This window comes from Triturus cristatus, chromosome 3_1 (assembly GCF_964204655.1).
Source record: "Triturus cristatus chromosome 3_1, aTriCri1.1, whole genome shotgun sequence".
Classification (NCBI taxonomy): domain Eukaryota; kingdom Metazoa; phylum Chordata; class Amphibia; order Caudata; family Salamandridae; genus Triturus; species Triturus cristatus.
In genome coordinates, this window is record NC_140583.1 from 462,462,051 (window position 1) to 462,478,980 (window position 16,930).

At 42.9% G+C, this 16,930-nt stretch overlaps 1 long non-coding RNA gene across 1 annotated transcript in view; it reads left to right on the plus strand.

Annotated features, from left to right (window-relative positions):
* The window catches only part of LOC146860411 (uncharacterized), a 62,513-nt gene that overhangs the window by 14,553 nt on the left and 31,030 nt on the right, over positions 1–16,930 (plus strand). The window contains exon 2 of the long non-coding RNA XR_014979146.1: positions 7,233–7,472. This is a non-coding gene — a long non-coding RNA (uncharacterized LOC146860411). The remainder of the gene's footprint in view (positions 1–7,232; positions 7,473–16,930) is intronic.

Here is a 16,930-nt window from a genome sequence, read left to right on the forward strand (position 1 = left end):
CCAGGCTGTGGGGCTCATCACTGGCTAAAACAGCAGAGTCTCCAGTGTCTGAGCAGGTGTTGGAGGCTCGATTCAAACGCAGGACCTCAAAGGAATTGCGGGCCTGCTGCAGCACCTGCTTCACCGCTTTTGCACATCCCTTAGCCACCTGTTTGGTTGTGGGCCTTTTACGTGATCTACTGGAATGCCGGCTGTTCAACCCCGGGGTCAGCCAATCTTCCGAGCCCTGGTCCAGTGGCGGCTGCTCTTTGGCATGCAACTAGGTCCAGGTATCTTTGGGAGCCGGAAAGAACTGAGTGGAGTTCCCATCATCACAGTTTAGCAGGGAACAGGAGAGCATACTACACCCCCAAGGTCTACAACTGATGCTTGTTAGAAATTGGGGTTTCTAGTTGGTGGAGGTATGCACCTAGTCCAAGTAGGAAACCTTCCTCTGAGTCAGGCTAAGGGAGTTACACACTTTAGATAACCCCTGCTCCCCCCCTTGGTAGCTTAGTACGAGCAGACTGGCTTATCCGAAAGGCAATGTGGAAAGTACTTGCACCCAGACACACACTACAAATGGACACCAAACCAGTTTAGAAAAATAACGTTTCTGTATCTAAATCAAACAAGAAAAAAATCCAACATACAATATTCAAGATATGACTTTTAAAAGGTTTCAAGTAATTCTGTCCATAGAAAACTATGGAAGCATGACTGTTACACAAAGGACCACTGGTAAAAGCCCTGCCACCTTAATGTTTGGGAGAGCCACAGGCAACAATGGACCAATGAGAGATTTATTGACATTGATAAACTTTGCATACTGACTCGTCTCACAAATGTCAATTGAAGACCTATGTGCATAGACACTGCTGTGCTCGGAACACTGTGTTCAACAGAGGAGACCAAGTTATTGTAAGGCAGAAACGGAAACACGAGTCTGACGCGCCTTTTGATGCTGCCCCACTGAGGGTTGTGACTAGTAAAAGACACATGGTGACTGCTCACCATCCTGGAAAGTCTATTACGTGAGATTGTTTGCCTTTCAAGGACTTACCTCACACTACACCAACTCCAGATGTCAAGAGTGAGACTTGGCCACTTGAGAATCCAGAGAGCCCAATGACCATACCAATGTCTCCGTCACCAATTCCAGTCATGGACACTTCTCCGGTATCTCCTCAGCCTCACATGACCAGATCTGGGCGATTGATTCGAGCACCAAAATGACTTATTGAAGAGTTGTAATGTATATATGTTATATTAGAACTTTTTATTACAAAAGAGGGAGATGTAGTGTCTTGTGAGTTAGAGATAACAGGGCCCTTTTAATTTCTGACGGACTCCGTAGAACAGTGACATAAGTGCATGGGTGATAGAATTCATGTAATACCACGCACCATGTGTGGCATGATCATTTGCATGTACCCGGGCTGGGGTAGGTCACTACAATGGTGATGCTTGAAGACCAGAAGTAAGTGATCTGCGATGGGGAGAAAGGAGAAGCACTATTCTTAGAAGGTCAGATGGAAAGGTAGGAGGACTTAGGCCTATTGTAGCATTAATTAGCTGATCATTATAGGACAAATGTCTGCCTCTCTCAGATGTATAGAATCTACAGTATACCAGATCAGTACAGAATGGTTGGCAAATTAGCTCAGCTATGGTATCCACCTGCTATCAAACTGAATTTGAGAAATGCAGAAAATGACTAAAACACACTAGGGTGCTTCCCCTAGTAATTGGATTGCAAATAATTTAACGAGGTTACCAATTGAGATTATTAATTTAAATGATCCTGTAACACCCCCTAATATTTCTTCTGTTGGAAATAGAATCCAGTCCTGCATTTTGTTATACTGACATTTTAGAACATTTATGTTAAAAATTAAAGTCTTGAAGAGAACAAAAATCTTTGCAAAGGAGAAGGAGCTCTTTTATCTTAGAACAGCATTTGAGTTCCTTGCATCAAAGCACAGGCTTATCCTGGGATAGCACTCTTTAAAAGCAAACTTTTATCAGGTAAGTCCCATGCTGAATTTCAAACGAAGTTGACCTGTATGCACAAAGCGTAGACTGAAGAACTCATTTAAGTTCCAGCTTTTCGGGTGCGCTGAACTGTCTTCTTGAGGGTGCTAATAAATCTCTTGACCACACCATTCGCCTGTGGCCAGAGAGGAGTGCTTTGCTGATGCACGACATTTAGTTGAGTGAGGAAATCTTTAAATTCTCAACTATTGAAATGTGGGCCATTGTCAGAATTCAAAATCAAAGGAGCCCCCCATGTTGCAAAGATACTTTCTAATCTCTCAATGGCTTTGTCATGAGTTGACGACAGATCTTCCACAAGTAGAAGGCTGGAATATTCATCAACAATTACTAGTAGATGATGTCCATTGTCAAGGGGTCCAAAGAAATCAATAGAAATCTTCTCCTATGCATGTTTTGGAACATCAGACATGTTGACACGGATGTGGAGTTGCCTTTAACTCTTTTTCAACTATTTTATCAAGACGCGGGAACCACACTGGGTCCCAAAAAGCTTTTTTCATAGCAACAACTCCTCAGTGTCATTCATGAGCCAGTTGAATAACTTGTTGTCTCAGACTCTCAGGTATGACAATTCTCGACCCCCATAAGATGATGCCTTCTGGGGTAACTGAAGGGTCTTCCTGTACATTTTTGAATTTCTGGTATTCAAGTTCATCATGAAGAGGCTGATTATGTTTTCGCCACAACTGGTGTGTAATAATGTCTGATGTGTAATGTATTTGAGGGGCAGAAATGATGTGTTCAACTGTTACAGCAGCAGGAGTACTGAAATTCACAATAAAGTTAACATAAGCATCAGCGGCTTTAAAAGTAGTGCCATGACTCTGTACGGGCACACAGAAGTTGTAGTCAGCAGGGTTTTCATTTTGGCTGGATGATGCACAATCGTGTAGTCATACACCTGCAGTTGCAACACCCACCTTTCAATGCGAGAGGGCATCTTGGCTTCAGGATTGCCAAACAGGGTGAGCAATGCTTGGCAATCAGTGACAACTATGTAATGCTTTCTATAGAGGAACACATAAAAATGCTCACAATCCCACACCACAGTGAAGCTTTCTTTTTCAGATTGTGAATAGGCATGTTCTGTCAATGACAGACTACGATTAGCATAAGTTGCAATGTGTCTTAGGGCATTGGGATGTCCAGTGTGCTAAGCAAGGATAGCAACAAAACCACAAGAGAGGAACCCTGAGGTAATTAAATTGGTGAGTAAGTAGTCAGGGAAATAACAATTATCAAAGAACACACATACTTCCCTCACACTAATACTTCAAATATAGGCAATACATCCATAGAATTAGAAGCACCCACAGACCAAGAGTATAATTATAAAAAATGTATTTGTTTATCAAAATATATTAATTTTCAGGATGATTATATATCCATTTTTTCTTTCATTTTTATATATAATACAGAACATGACACAATAATACTATAAAACACAACCTAAGCCCAGCACACAAAATAATTAGGGAGTCAATAAGTGAGAATACATGAAAGGACCTAAATGTACACATAAAAAGAAGCTACAATAATAACTAACAAAAAGACTCAGCAAGACAGTAAATGACAAAATACAATACAACCTACAAATAGGGAAAATAATAAACAAAGAAAAAAACGCGCGTTTCGGAGATCCCATGCAACTCAGCGAGCTCCTTCTTCAGAGCGCAATAAGTTAGTTTATTTTGAAACAAACCATGGACTGACCATATTTTTCAGAATAATGCCGGGCTTCATTCACATTAAAATTGTTGGTCTGTGGGGGGAAAAACATATAATAAATACTTGAAAAGAATATAAGGCTTAAACATGGCAGGCATGAGCAAAAAAACATTCTAATAAGATTCAGAAAAGTAAGAAGAATGAGAGAAATATAACCAACATCGAGTTAGAGTGTATAGAGTTATATATATGGTTATATATATGGTGACCAAGTGAAGACTAAAGAATAAAGAGAGACAACAGAATGGGGAAAGAGATGCTAGAGTGAGCCAGCCGCCACCGTCTTAAATCACATGTGCACGGCCTCCAAAGGTAAGTTATATACAGAAAGGTCCACATACTTGAAACAAGATCCAATACAGGGATTATGACCTTGGACAGGTACAGCCAGTAGGTAACCTCTATAGGGCAATCACAGACTGAGGGAACAGAAGCAGATCAAAAGCAAAACAAAGTAAAAATACAGAAAAAAATGAACACAAAACGAAATAGTGAAGCCTAGACTCCAATATAATAGTAATGAAACTTAGCAAACTAAAAAACTGTTAAAAACGAAATTACTGCTCAATACTAGAGGTAGTCAGAAACATGAAAACTGCAGAATGTCTATGTTATAAGATATGGCTACAGGGTTGTCCAATATACTATGAGAGGTTCCTTGAGTGCTAGTCATAGCTACTAAGGAAAGAATGCTCTAAACCAAATGGTATACTAAGATCACAAAGGAGATAAGATGATGATGGGAAGGGGTACATTTTCACAAAAGAGCTGAGGAATTCACAGATGAGTAAACATACAAATCAACAAAACCCAGCGCGGTGTATAAACACTGATGCAGTAGGATAATGCTAACATGTCTATATGGAGGAAATAAGTATAAGGTAAAAATATATTACCTATAGACAAAAGCAATAACAAAACAAAATGTCCCTTCTAATGTGGATAGCCCACCAAGTGACATTAAAGTAGAGAAAGTAGTAGATACGTATCCAAACAGCTCTATACTTGCAATGGTGCCCCAAATTCAGCAACATGATCCCTAAGGCAATACTTACATAAGTATATGTAGCAGGCTGAATGGGGAATACGACGGAAAGACCAAGATAGATGGGATAAAAACAGTGGAATTAAAATGTCAGGTTGAAAAGCCAATCTTATAAGTATGGGCCCCTAAGCAAGGATAGCACCTAACCTCATTGGGCTTGCATCCACAACAACCTCCATCTGCAATTTTGGATCAAAGTATGCCATTTCAGTTGCGTTCTCAATTGGAAGCTTGATTTTCTTGAAGCTTTATTCACATTCACTCGACCATTGCAATGGGGCATTTCGTTTTGTTAAGTCTCTCAATGGGGCACTTACAGTGGCAAAGTCATGTATATACCCTGAACAGTAACTGGCCATACCAAGGAAGAATCTCAGCATAGTTACATCTTGAGGGGAAGGAGTGCACTTTATTTGGATCCTTGGTCATTCTCCCATCAAAAAAGATATGACCAAAGAACTTGAGTTTTGTTTGATGAGACTCACACTTTGCCAAATTCAAAGTGAGACCTGCATCTGCGAGATACAACACACTTGTGCAAGAGTTTTATCATGTTCCTTTTGCGTGGCCCCAACAAGTAGTATGTCATCACTGTAATTGAAAGCAGTTGTGACTGGTTGTATTATACAATGAATTACATCCGTAAAAATTTCTGCAGCTTACGGCACTCTGAAATGTAGCCTTTTGTATCTAAATAAACCAATATGAGTCAAAAAGGATGTAATGTACCTGCAATTCTCTTCCAGTTCAGGCTGATGAAATCTTTTGTTCAAATCAAAGGTGGAAAATACTTTGGCTCCATTCAGCTGAGAAATCATGCCAGTAATGTGTGAACTTGGATGTCATTCTCTTCCAATCCCCTTGTTTGCTTGGCGCATATCCACACAGATGTGCATGGCTCCTCCACTATCATTTTTCAGCATTACCACTATGGGTGATACCCACGGCGTCAGACCAGTAGATCGCACAATGTTGTCATGCTTTAATAGGATCTCAAGTTCTTTCTCAACAGCCTCTTGTAAATTAAATGCAATGGGATGGATGTCCTCATTCATGTGAAGTTGCACTTTCATGATCTTAAGTCTGTCTAGTCCATGAAATAAAGATAGAAACTGATTCACTGTCTCATGATAGACATTGACATTGTAGTTTATAGAAATAAACCCCAAGTCAGCAGCAGAGCTGAAACTGAGTAAACATGTACTTGATGAAGTGCCTGGCAAGACATGATTTGGTGCTTGTACTTTTGTATTTTTGTGCTTCACAGTTGCTCTGAATGAACCTTGACTTTGTAGTGGCGTCAAAGTAGCCCATGTATGGACTTTGATCTTCAACAGAGTTAAACGGGGCACTGAAGACAGTTCATTGTACTTTTTCACTGGCATAATGTTTATCAATGCACCACTGTCTATGATATAAGGTATGAAGCACCCATACACTTTCAGTGTGATCTTGGGACAGTGTCCAAATTAATTTTGCACTTTCACTTGTCGACCTAGCTTTGATCGACATTCTTCCTTGCACGAAGCTAATCCGACATGGGCATGTCATCCAGCAGTCAACATTGACATCGCACACCAATCTTCCTCACTGTCGTTCGACAATGACGGTGACGAGCTCTTTGAAGAAGAATTTTATGACAATCGACGTTGTTCAGTTTCACTTGCCTCAAATGATGTTGCCGCTTAGCCTTTTGGGCATGCGTAGAGCGTTGCAGTTGCAATTTTCTAACATCAATTTATTTTTCACAACATGACTCACTTCATATTGCCTCCATTTTGTTTTTCCGACATGACGCACTTTATTTCCCTCACTTTGGAAACTCACAAAATGGTTGTCTTTCCCCGCAGCCTTTGCATATCTGTCCAATGGCGGGACAGTTACCTTGATAAGGAAAGGATAATCCACATCGAAAGCACAGATTCTTTTTTCTTTGGAGACAGTACTTTATGGCCTTCTACCTTGTATTTTGACTTACTTTTCAAACTCAGCGCTGATTCATTTTGGGTCATTCTGACCTCCATGTTAGCTGCTTGTCTGTCAGCTCTTTCTCCAGCTCTGGCAGCCATGAGTACTCGCTCCAAGCTAAGTGACTCTTTCAGCATTTGCCATCTGAGGCAACCATCTATTAACCTGAGATACAAGGTCTCTTCATTGTTGAACTTATTGAACTTGCAATGCTTTATGAATAAATCAAGTCTTTTTACAAACTCATCGATTGTTTCACCAGCTCTCTGTCCTTCCTGACTGAAGATGTAACTTTCATAGTCAACATTTGGCATTGGATTGTTTAACGCTTCTTTTATTTGACGGTATATCACTTCATCACCTTGTGGTAATTTCTTTTTCGTTTCTTTTACTTTTTCAACTGCTAAATTCCTTACATATTTAGTGACCTTTTTTTTGTATCTGCTTCTTCCAGTGCATCAATGAAACCATAAAAGGTTTTGACCCAGGCAGTCCATCTGTCTCCAATATTTTGCGTCGAAGAGAGCAGTGGCTTCAAGAAGGCAGCAGGGCCATATATTACACTCCTTTCAACAGTCATTGAAATATTTCACTATTCCGACTGCCTCTCGTGGCCTTTGAGTCAAACTTGATTCACCAGCATAGTAAGCACAACTCCCGTGCTTCTGCTTGGATTGCGGCACCTGGTACTGAGGTAGGATGACTCTTTACTGAGGTTCTGGTATGCATGATCGTATTCTCTATATCTGGTCATCATTACCTCTAATGGTTCTCTACCTTTACCTGCTTCTGCTCACAGCATTCTCTTGCACCTGACTGTCGCCGCTCATTGTGCTTTCCGTACCTGGTTGTCACAGCCTTTAGCATTTCTTGGTGTCAGAAAGGTTTCTGCTTTTATAGCTTGCTTGCAGCTCTGTGGCGCATTGTGGCGCGTTGTGGCGCAGTACCTCTTGTCTTGACCTTATCAGCAAATATCTATCCCACGACAAACAAACTTTCTGTAAGTCATTCACTTTCTTCACAGGCCTAGCCCTGGCTAAAATAGTGCTTTTATTCCACATACGCTAACTGTCAACTCAAGTGAGGCACATGTGGCATGCATGAGCAGGTTGCTGGACCACAGCAAACTCTCCAGGAGAGAATGGTCACACCACACACGGACCATTGGATTACATGTCTTTATTACTCAGCGTTTAACTGTTACCGCAACATTCTACATCATGAATTCTGTCACTCACACACAAGCACTTACTTCAATGTTCTACAGATTCCATCAGGAACCAAAGGGTCCGTCATCTCTAACTCACAAGACACTAAAATCTTTAGTGCCTCTTTTAAAGTCGGGCAGCAGCAGGACATCTATAAAAAATAAATTGATTTTTCTTTCACACAGCTTTGGGTTCCCTCTTTTTAACAAGAGGCAGCTGAAGTGATATGTTTTCAACAGCAGAGCCACAGCAGCATCTGTTGAACACTGACTTCTAATGCAAGTCTCTCTAGGACAATTGTGAATTCCCCCATGCCACGCCTACTAGTGAATATTGCCAAAGTTTGGCACAGTGGGTAGCACAAGTAAATATGGGAAAGATTTAGAGGAAAAAGACTGCTGACGACCCGTCTAGTTCGGTTGCAGTCTGTTTATGTCAGGGTTCGATGAAACTTAACAAGAGGAAATTGAGAGGCATGATTTGTGCTTCTATGATTTTCACAAAGCTTCTCTTTGTAATGACAGTTGCACTGATAATGTAGATAATAGTCAAAAAATACAGATGAGTATGTTGCACTCTCATACATACATTAACAAAATAATGCTGGTGACGTACTAGTTAATTCATGTAAACGACAGACAACAAGTTCTGGTCTGATCTATGCTGACTGCAGCATAACCTATACAAAGTATGGTGTCTGCTGTAATTATCATGCACTGCAACAGAATTACATTTCTTTAATTAACCCTTAAATTTCTGGCTTGTTTGACAATTTCTGTGCTAGAGGTTCTTAAAAAAAGCTGAGGTTAAGTTGTTTAAGCACATGTACTTCTTTGGACACTGTGCACCCATGCAAACCTTTTAGAATTTTAGGCACTTTATAGTGTAAACTTCACATCAATATCAAATAGCAGTCTAAAAATGCAATGAACATGTGGAGATTTTTTAATTTGTGTACAGATTCATTCATTTGTTTTTCCATTTATCATAGGAACAAACATAAATCGAGAAATGCTAATAAAGGAAATGTTTTCCTAAATTTCTGGAGTCTGGCAATGCCAAATATATGTGGGTTTTGCTAAGAAGTGCACAATCAATTATGTAAACATTGTGCAGATCAATACATTGTGGCAGATTCAATTGAAAGTATAATGCTATATATCTTTTAATTATATACTATCTAAGCAAAAAAGTGACTGGCTAGTGGAATGGGGGGAGGATGACATTTGCCAGATTTTAAGCAATTGTTTGCAAAACCAGGTTTTTAGCAATGTTGTGCAAAAGTTGGTATGTTCCTCCAGTTCCCCTCGCACGGGAACAAATTCATGCAACGACTTGATCACCATCTGTGGTTTTTTGGGTCCTTTGAGCCTAGGGATATCAGGCATATATAATTTGTCTGCGGGTTTGGGATGCCCGCAGGCAATATACTAGGTGTAGTGTATTCAGGGGATTTGGAAATCAACTGAGAGCAAAATGCTGATTTAGGGAACTCTCTTATGGTCACAGGTATCACACCTAAGTTGTATTGAAAAATTACCTAAGCACATATTTTCAACATCTCTACACTCTAAAGTTTCTAAAGCTGGGTCCCCTATAGCTTCAATCCTGATCAGCCAGTTAGTTGTATATTACATTTTTCAAACCATGGAAATTTCTCCAGCCCTCCTCCCGCAGAAATTCTTCCCTGCCAAGGCTTGGCACAAATTTGTGTTATTTTGGATCTCCTAAAAAGAAGAGTTTCAGGCATCTTTGTTTTCTAAGTGTCCAGGCCACCGACAGGCAATAAAACTCTGCAGGTCATTCTAGAAATTCAGAAAGCAACTGAAAGCGAAATGATGGTTTAGTGTAGCTCTCTTTTGCCTACAGATATCATGACTGGACTGTATGGAAACATATAACATCCATATATTTTTAACATTAACAAATCCTAAGGTTTTGATCACTCATAGGATGGCTTGCAGAACACCTTGATCATGATGTTTGCCAATTTTGAATAATGTTTTCTGAAAACATTGTAATGTTAGTCTGTCTAGTGTTCCTTACACCACACTATATTCCTGCCAAAATTTGAGCAAAATATCTGTTCCCCTGTGGCTACTGAGCATGAAGATGCCAAGCATGTGTGGATTTTCAAAAAGATTGAGCAAATATTGGTATTTGGGCCATAGGTCGGCCAGAACCCAAGAAAAGCTACTAACCCCACGCATATCTGTAAAGCAGGAGCCCATTTGAATATATAATTTGTACCTTGCATGAACCTCAGTATGATTTATTATGTGAAACACCATGCAGTCGTCCAAGTAGGGGGGAAACACATATCAGAATATCCTCACTTTATTGTATCAGGAAACTACAGAACCTCCAGCAAATGGCACACATCCTACCAACCAATGTTCCCACTTTTCTTGTGTACTACATATATGTGGGTGGTATTATTGTATGGGACAAGAATAGGCCAAAGCTTTGACTATGTGAAGGCCATATTGACACTAGATAGACTTTGGCTAGTGACCCAGGGGTGGGCGTCTCATTAGCCGTCTGTTTATCCTCTTGGTGGTGGCACCCTTGCACCCTTACTCCGAAAGAAATAGCTCTAAAGGAAATATATGATATGCTGTCTGTATTGTTGGTAGCCCTTTGGTGGGAGCACAGACACTGAGCTCATTCATATAACCATGCTCTGTATTGTGATACACAGACCCTCTGTATTGTGTGAACAGGGGTGTAGCTTCAGGAGGAGTGTAACACCTCCAACTAAAGCCATTTATGGCTTGGTAGTTTGATCTGTGATGTCTGCATGGTTTGTTCTTGCCATGCACCGAGAATAAACAATGACCTATGATGTACAACAGAAGAGAGAGAGAGCCAGAGGAACACATTTGGTGGCTGAATTTCAAAATGTGAAATGATGTATCTGGAATCAATACCAGCTTCCTTGATTGTCCCAATTGTGTGATTCCAGGCAAGCATTTTATTTCACAGAGCAACCTTGCTTTCATATCACCTATGAGAGCCATTTCAAATACTTTAGGTCAGGATGTGTACTGTACAAGCACCTTGTATGTCTGATTTCATAGACTATAATGTTGCTCTATCTATAGTAAGAATATAGGTCACATTGAGGGATTATATAACTATTGACTTGCCTCTTAGTCCATTAATGGCATTGTTGGTGGGGAACATTATGATCAGACTGGGAGCCAGGTTCACATACTGGCCTTGCCCAATCATGATGTTGGTAAATATTGCCGTTTTTCAAACACTCACTACTGCTTTTTTTTACTGCTTTTTTAATGTTTTCTTTATTTCACATGATGCGTTCCTTTGATTTTGTTATGGCGTTGCTCTGTTGCTGTGTGTGTTCAATCAGGGCCAGTTTGAGTAGCTGTTGACACTGACCTTGTGAGGTGGGCGGCACAGTGTTAAAAATGACTTTTGGGCTTAAAAGTAGTTGCAGCAAATTTCCTTAGGTGTCCAGCAGTCATTAGGCAACAATAAAAAGGTCAAGATATCTCTGGTGATTAATGTTCCTATGTGAGAGAGATGGAGTTTTGTGTAGTGGCAGTTTCTGCTTATCCTAAAGTAGCGCGGAGGGTTAATGTGCCTGCTGCAAAGAACTTATGACTGATGTGTACCATGCAGCTCACAGCTGACTGTGAGTAAACAATGAATAGATCTATAAAAAATTAAATGTACGTCAGAGAGGGGCTTTGGAGATATGAGGGGCACTAAAGGAGGGTGATAATCAGACACGGCGCGTGCAGGTAAGAGTGGTGGAGCCGGTTTGGGGGGATTTCAACGGACGTTGACAAGGGAATTAAAAAAAAAAAAATTCTCGTCATCGGCAGTCAGTCGAAAGCACCCCCACCTGGCCCCACCGCCCCACTGCTCTTACCTGCATGGACCACGGCTGGTGATAGTGAGGGAATTTGCAGAGAAGGAGATCAGTGATTTCTAGGATTAAATCGTTTTTATTGCAGTTATTATAAACAAACAATGCTGTAGATAACAGAGCAGAAAAAGCAATGAGACACTGCATGGCATTTAGCGAGGTTACAAAATGAAATTTTCATTAAGGGTCCTAACTCCCAACCTCCCACCCTTCCTCCTGACAGGAGAAATGAAAACCAAAAGGAAAAAGGAAAAGTTCTCCTGGGTTCTAATCTGTTATGTGTCGTAACTCTCTCCTTTCCACTCTTACGCATCAGCCCCTCTATCTTGGAGGCTCAGCTGTTTGTGGTATCTCATCTTCTGTGTCCAGAGCGGTGGATGGGATAGGGTCTTGTATGCAATCCACAAGTCGCAAAGGTCGCAGATACTTAGGGCAGGTTGGTTCCCTCATCTCTGTACTAAGTATGGATAGAAGTGGGCGCCAGTAGTCTGCAAACGAGGCCCCCTTCCCCTGTAGCATGAGTGTAATGCTCTCCATGCCCAGCACAGTCCATAACCTACCCAAACAGCCTTGGTGTGTTGGAATCCTATTGGTGCCCCAGTGGATTTGTATGTTCTGGATTGCTGCTCCCAGCGCCAAACCCATCTGCCTACCTCTGCGAGATTTAAGAGGGAAGGTAATCTTATTACGTAAGCCTAAAACAATATATGCTGGGAAGTTCGGGATTTGTGTGTTAAAATGATTATCAATGTCTGATAGGACTTGTTCCCAATACTCGGAGAGGCGTACACCCCCCCACAGTAAATGAGTTAGAGTGCCCTCCTCTCCACATTGTCTCTAGCAGTGTGAGGGGCGGTTGGGCTTGTATCTATGTATTCTGGGTGGGGTAAGGTACTGTTAGACCTGGCACCTTGACGTCGGTCTCCCTTCCATTTTTTGCTATTGCCTCGTGTTTTTGCTGGTGTTAGATGCTTTGAGCACTGTGCCACTGCTATCCAGTGCCACAGTGCAAGTGCTCCCTACTGTAAATTGATTTTTGGATTTGTGATTCCATGATTGGCTGGTTTGGTTTTCCTGTCAGACCCTAGTACAGTGCACCAGGAGTGCCCAGGTCTGGTAATCCAAATACTGCTAGTGGGCTTGTAGCACTGGTTGTGCCACCCACAGAAGCAGCCTGTTAAAGTATGTCTAAGGCTTGCCATAGCAAAGCCTGTGTGCAGTCTGGTACTGCCATGCTGACTGGGCAAGTGCACCCATTTGACAGTCCCTAAACCTTCTCTTTTCTGCATATTAGTCACCCCTATGGTAGGGCCAAGGGCAGGGTACATTGTAAGTATAAGGTAGGACATGCCCTGGAGTGTGTGGCATGTCCTAATAGTGAATTACAGCCATTTTCGTTTTTCACTATTGCAAGGCTAACAGTTCCCCATAGGCCCGAATGGGTAGTTTGATTATTACATCTTATAATCCTAACTGACTCAAGGAACTAGGTAGAAATTCAAGTTTAGTATGCCTGAACTCAGAATGATATAATACATCTTTTAGTGAAGTTGGTTTTAACATTCTGTTTGAAAATACCACTTTTAGAAAGTAGGTATTTTCTTGACTAACTATCCAAACCTGCTTCTGCTAGGTTGCGTATTCCTTGTCTGGAGTTTGAGTGAAAGGGGCTGGGGGATTCCAGGAGACAGGGTGAGGCAGCACAGGACTGAATAGAGAGATCTGCATGCAGATGGTTGGGAGGAGTTGCACCTGGGACCTGAATAGGGCTGTGCCTTCCCTCCACAATGCTGGCTCCACCTCCTGTGGTGCGTCTGATGTCTCTGCTCTGCACTGTGAAAGGAAAGAAGGAGTCATGTACACAAGGTGCCCCAGGACTGACCAGAACTGGTTTGGACTAGGCAAAGGCCTCTCTGCCTTCAGAGAACAAAGAGAAACTGTGTATAAAAAGGGGGACCCAGACCCCAGAACTTTAGATCACTTTGGGAAACAAGAAGAAACCTTTGCCAAGGAGAGGAACCAGAGAGACTGAGGAGAGACTATCCCTAAGCTTGAGGGATTGGCCTGCAGTGGTTGCCTGACTGCCAAAGAGAGGAGAAAAGAACTTTGTGTATACATTATTCAACTTGTGAAGGATCTCCAAGGGCTTGAGAAACGAGCTTGCTCCTGCTGAAGTCTCAGGGACAACAGACTTCACCAACTAGCTACCCAAGAGGAAGGGCCTGATGTTTTGCAAGGCTTTCTGAGGAACTGCGTGTCACAAGGAGCTGGAAGCGCGACTCATGAGCAAGAAGCGTGTCGCCGAACTGCCGCTATCGCTTCACAACGAGAAAGCGCCTCGCATCGCCGGAGAAGAGGATCGACGTTGCATCAGATGCCGCCGCATTACTGGGAAGCATTTTGCAGGACCTGTCACGGCCCAGAAGAACCGTTGGATCATCGCAGGGTCCCCGAAGCACCTTGCATCGCCGGAGAAGAGGATCGACGTCACATCAGACGCCGCCGCATCACCGGGAAACGTGTCGCAGGGCCTGTCGCTGCTCGCATTGTTGCCGAAGCACCTCGCATCGCCAGAGAAGAGGATCGACGTCGCATCAGGTGCCACTGCATCACCGGGAAGCGTGTCGCAGGGCCTGTCGCGGCTCGCATCACCGTTCTTGTGTGAAAGAAACCGACGCATCACCTTCCTTGCAAGACTTCATTGTATTGCGTTATGCATCTTAAGGTACATTGAACTCAAAGTGTCACATTTTAACATCTAAAGAGAACTAAGCTAATTCTGCTATTTTAAGAACAGTATTGCGGATTTTTGTCATTTGTGGTCTTGTGATAAGTCTATATAAAGAATACTTATTTTTGATATAAAACTTGGGTGGTGTCCATCTGTAGTGTTGTCACTTGGTTACTGTATGTGTTGACAAATGCTTTACCACTGCCTCTGAGATAAACCTGTCTGCTTGTGCCAAGCTACCAAGGGGGTGAGCAGGGGTTATTTTAGGAGTGTACCCCCTTACCCTGACTAGACGCAAGGGTCCCTATTTGTCAAAGGTACTTACCTCTGCCAACTAGAGACCCCCAAATCTAACAGGTACCAATAGGTGGCTATTTTGGTTGCGGTTTCAATGCTTGAGATGTTCCGTGCTGTGTGGCGTGCTCAATAATAGATATCCCCCATTCTTCCTGCGAGTGTTCGGCCCAATTCGGTCTCCCACCTTCGTTTTCCTGGCGTGGAGGCCGCCTGATCTGGAGGCCACAGCATATGATAGAGTTCAGTGATAAGGTGCGTATTGGTTGTCTTTGTGTGAAGCCATTTCTCGTATGGTGTTAACCTTCTCTGGCCCCAGAGCATACCTGAGGGTGCATCACCCAGTGTCTCACTTGATGGAAGCTGTATCACTCAGTTTCTGGCAGAGCAAATGCGGATCTGAGGTCTTCAAACGTTAGGGGGTCCTCTACATCTGCCCAACGGATCGGCATCTCCGGGCCTCCCAGTGATAGAACACCCTCCAATCTGGTCCGGGGGAGAATTCCTTGTTCCCAATTTTGGGGGATGATGGAAATGAAGATAGGTTGTACTCGATTGCCGTGGAATCCCATGCTCTGAAAGTAGTGCTAATATCTGGCGAATAATACATGCCTTCTGGATGCTGTGATTTGCAGAAAAGGGGACCCCCCCATTGAGCCCGACCTGCTAGCGCCCGTTCCATGAAGAGCCAGTTTTTCTCCGACTCACTACGCGACCATTGACCATTCCAAAAGAACACGCAACTGGGTGGCCTGGAAGTAGTGGATCAGATTGGGTACCCCCAGCTCCCCCTCTCTAAGAGGTCTATAGCTCTGCTCCTTACTCACTCAGGGCTTCTTGTTAGCCCAGACAAACAAGCTGATCTCCTTCTGTAATTGTTTAAGAATTCCAGAAGGGGGCTCCATGGAGAGAGTCTGAAAAATGTATAGGATTTTGGGTAAGAAGTTCATTTTAATCACTGCCACTCTACCCAGTCAAGAGAAACCGAAGGGTCCCCATCCGCCCAACTCCCCACGCACCTTGGACAGGAGCATTCATAGTTCAAGGCTGCTGTGTTGTGGGTAGATTTGGTAAGTTGGATCCCCAAATATGGGAAAGATCCTGTGTCCCACTGGAGCTGGATTGAGCGTGCCAGAGCCTCCTTGGTAGACGGATGGATTGAGAACCCCATATCCTGAGATTTGCCACATTGACTTTGAAGCCAGAAGATGCTGCAAATCTCTCCAGCTCGGCAAAGAAGGCGGGGATAGAAATCTGAGGTTCTTCTAATGTGGCGACCACGTCATCAGCATATAGGCTAATGGCATGAGTGTTCCCCCCGAAATTCACCCCGAAAATCTGTGGGCTCTCCAGCACTCTTAGGGCCATCAGCTCTATGTAGAGCGCGAAGAGCAATGGGGAGAGAGGACACCCCTGTCTGGTGCCCTGGGAGATCTGGAAGGGTTCAGAAGAGCGCCCGTTAACTCACACCGTGGCCGTTGGCTGGCTGTAACCGGTAAGCACCGATTTTAAAAAGCGGCCTCCCACCCCGAACCACTCCAGGACAATCTTCAAGTACCCCCAATCCACCCAATCAAAAGCCTTTTCGGCATCAATCGATACCATGACCCATTCTGTGTCTTGGCACTGCGCTTTGTCTAGAAGGTGAAGTAACCTTCTTGTGTTGGCACTACACTGTCTGGTAGCTACAAAACCAGACTGGTCAGGGTCCATTAGCCCTGGCATCATCGGGCTTAGGTGTGCTGCTAACATGCCCGTGAGGAGCTTCAAATCAACATTTAAGGGTGATGTTGGTCTTTAAGAGGCACAGAACCTAACATCCTTTCCTGGTTTTGGGATTACTAAAATTGAGGCTCCAAGCATTGTGGGAGGTATGACCCCGTGTCTCCTATTGCATTAATTAATCTACTGAGGATAGGGGCAAGTGATGCGCAAAAAGTCTTGTAGAACATATTAGAGAAGGCATCCGGGCCTGGAGATTTGAGGCGAGATATGACCAAGATCACCTCCTCGGTTTGGATGGG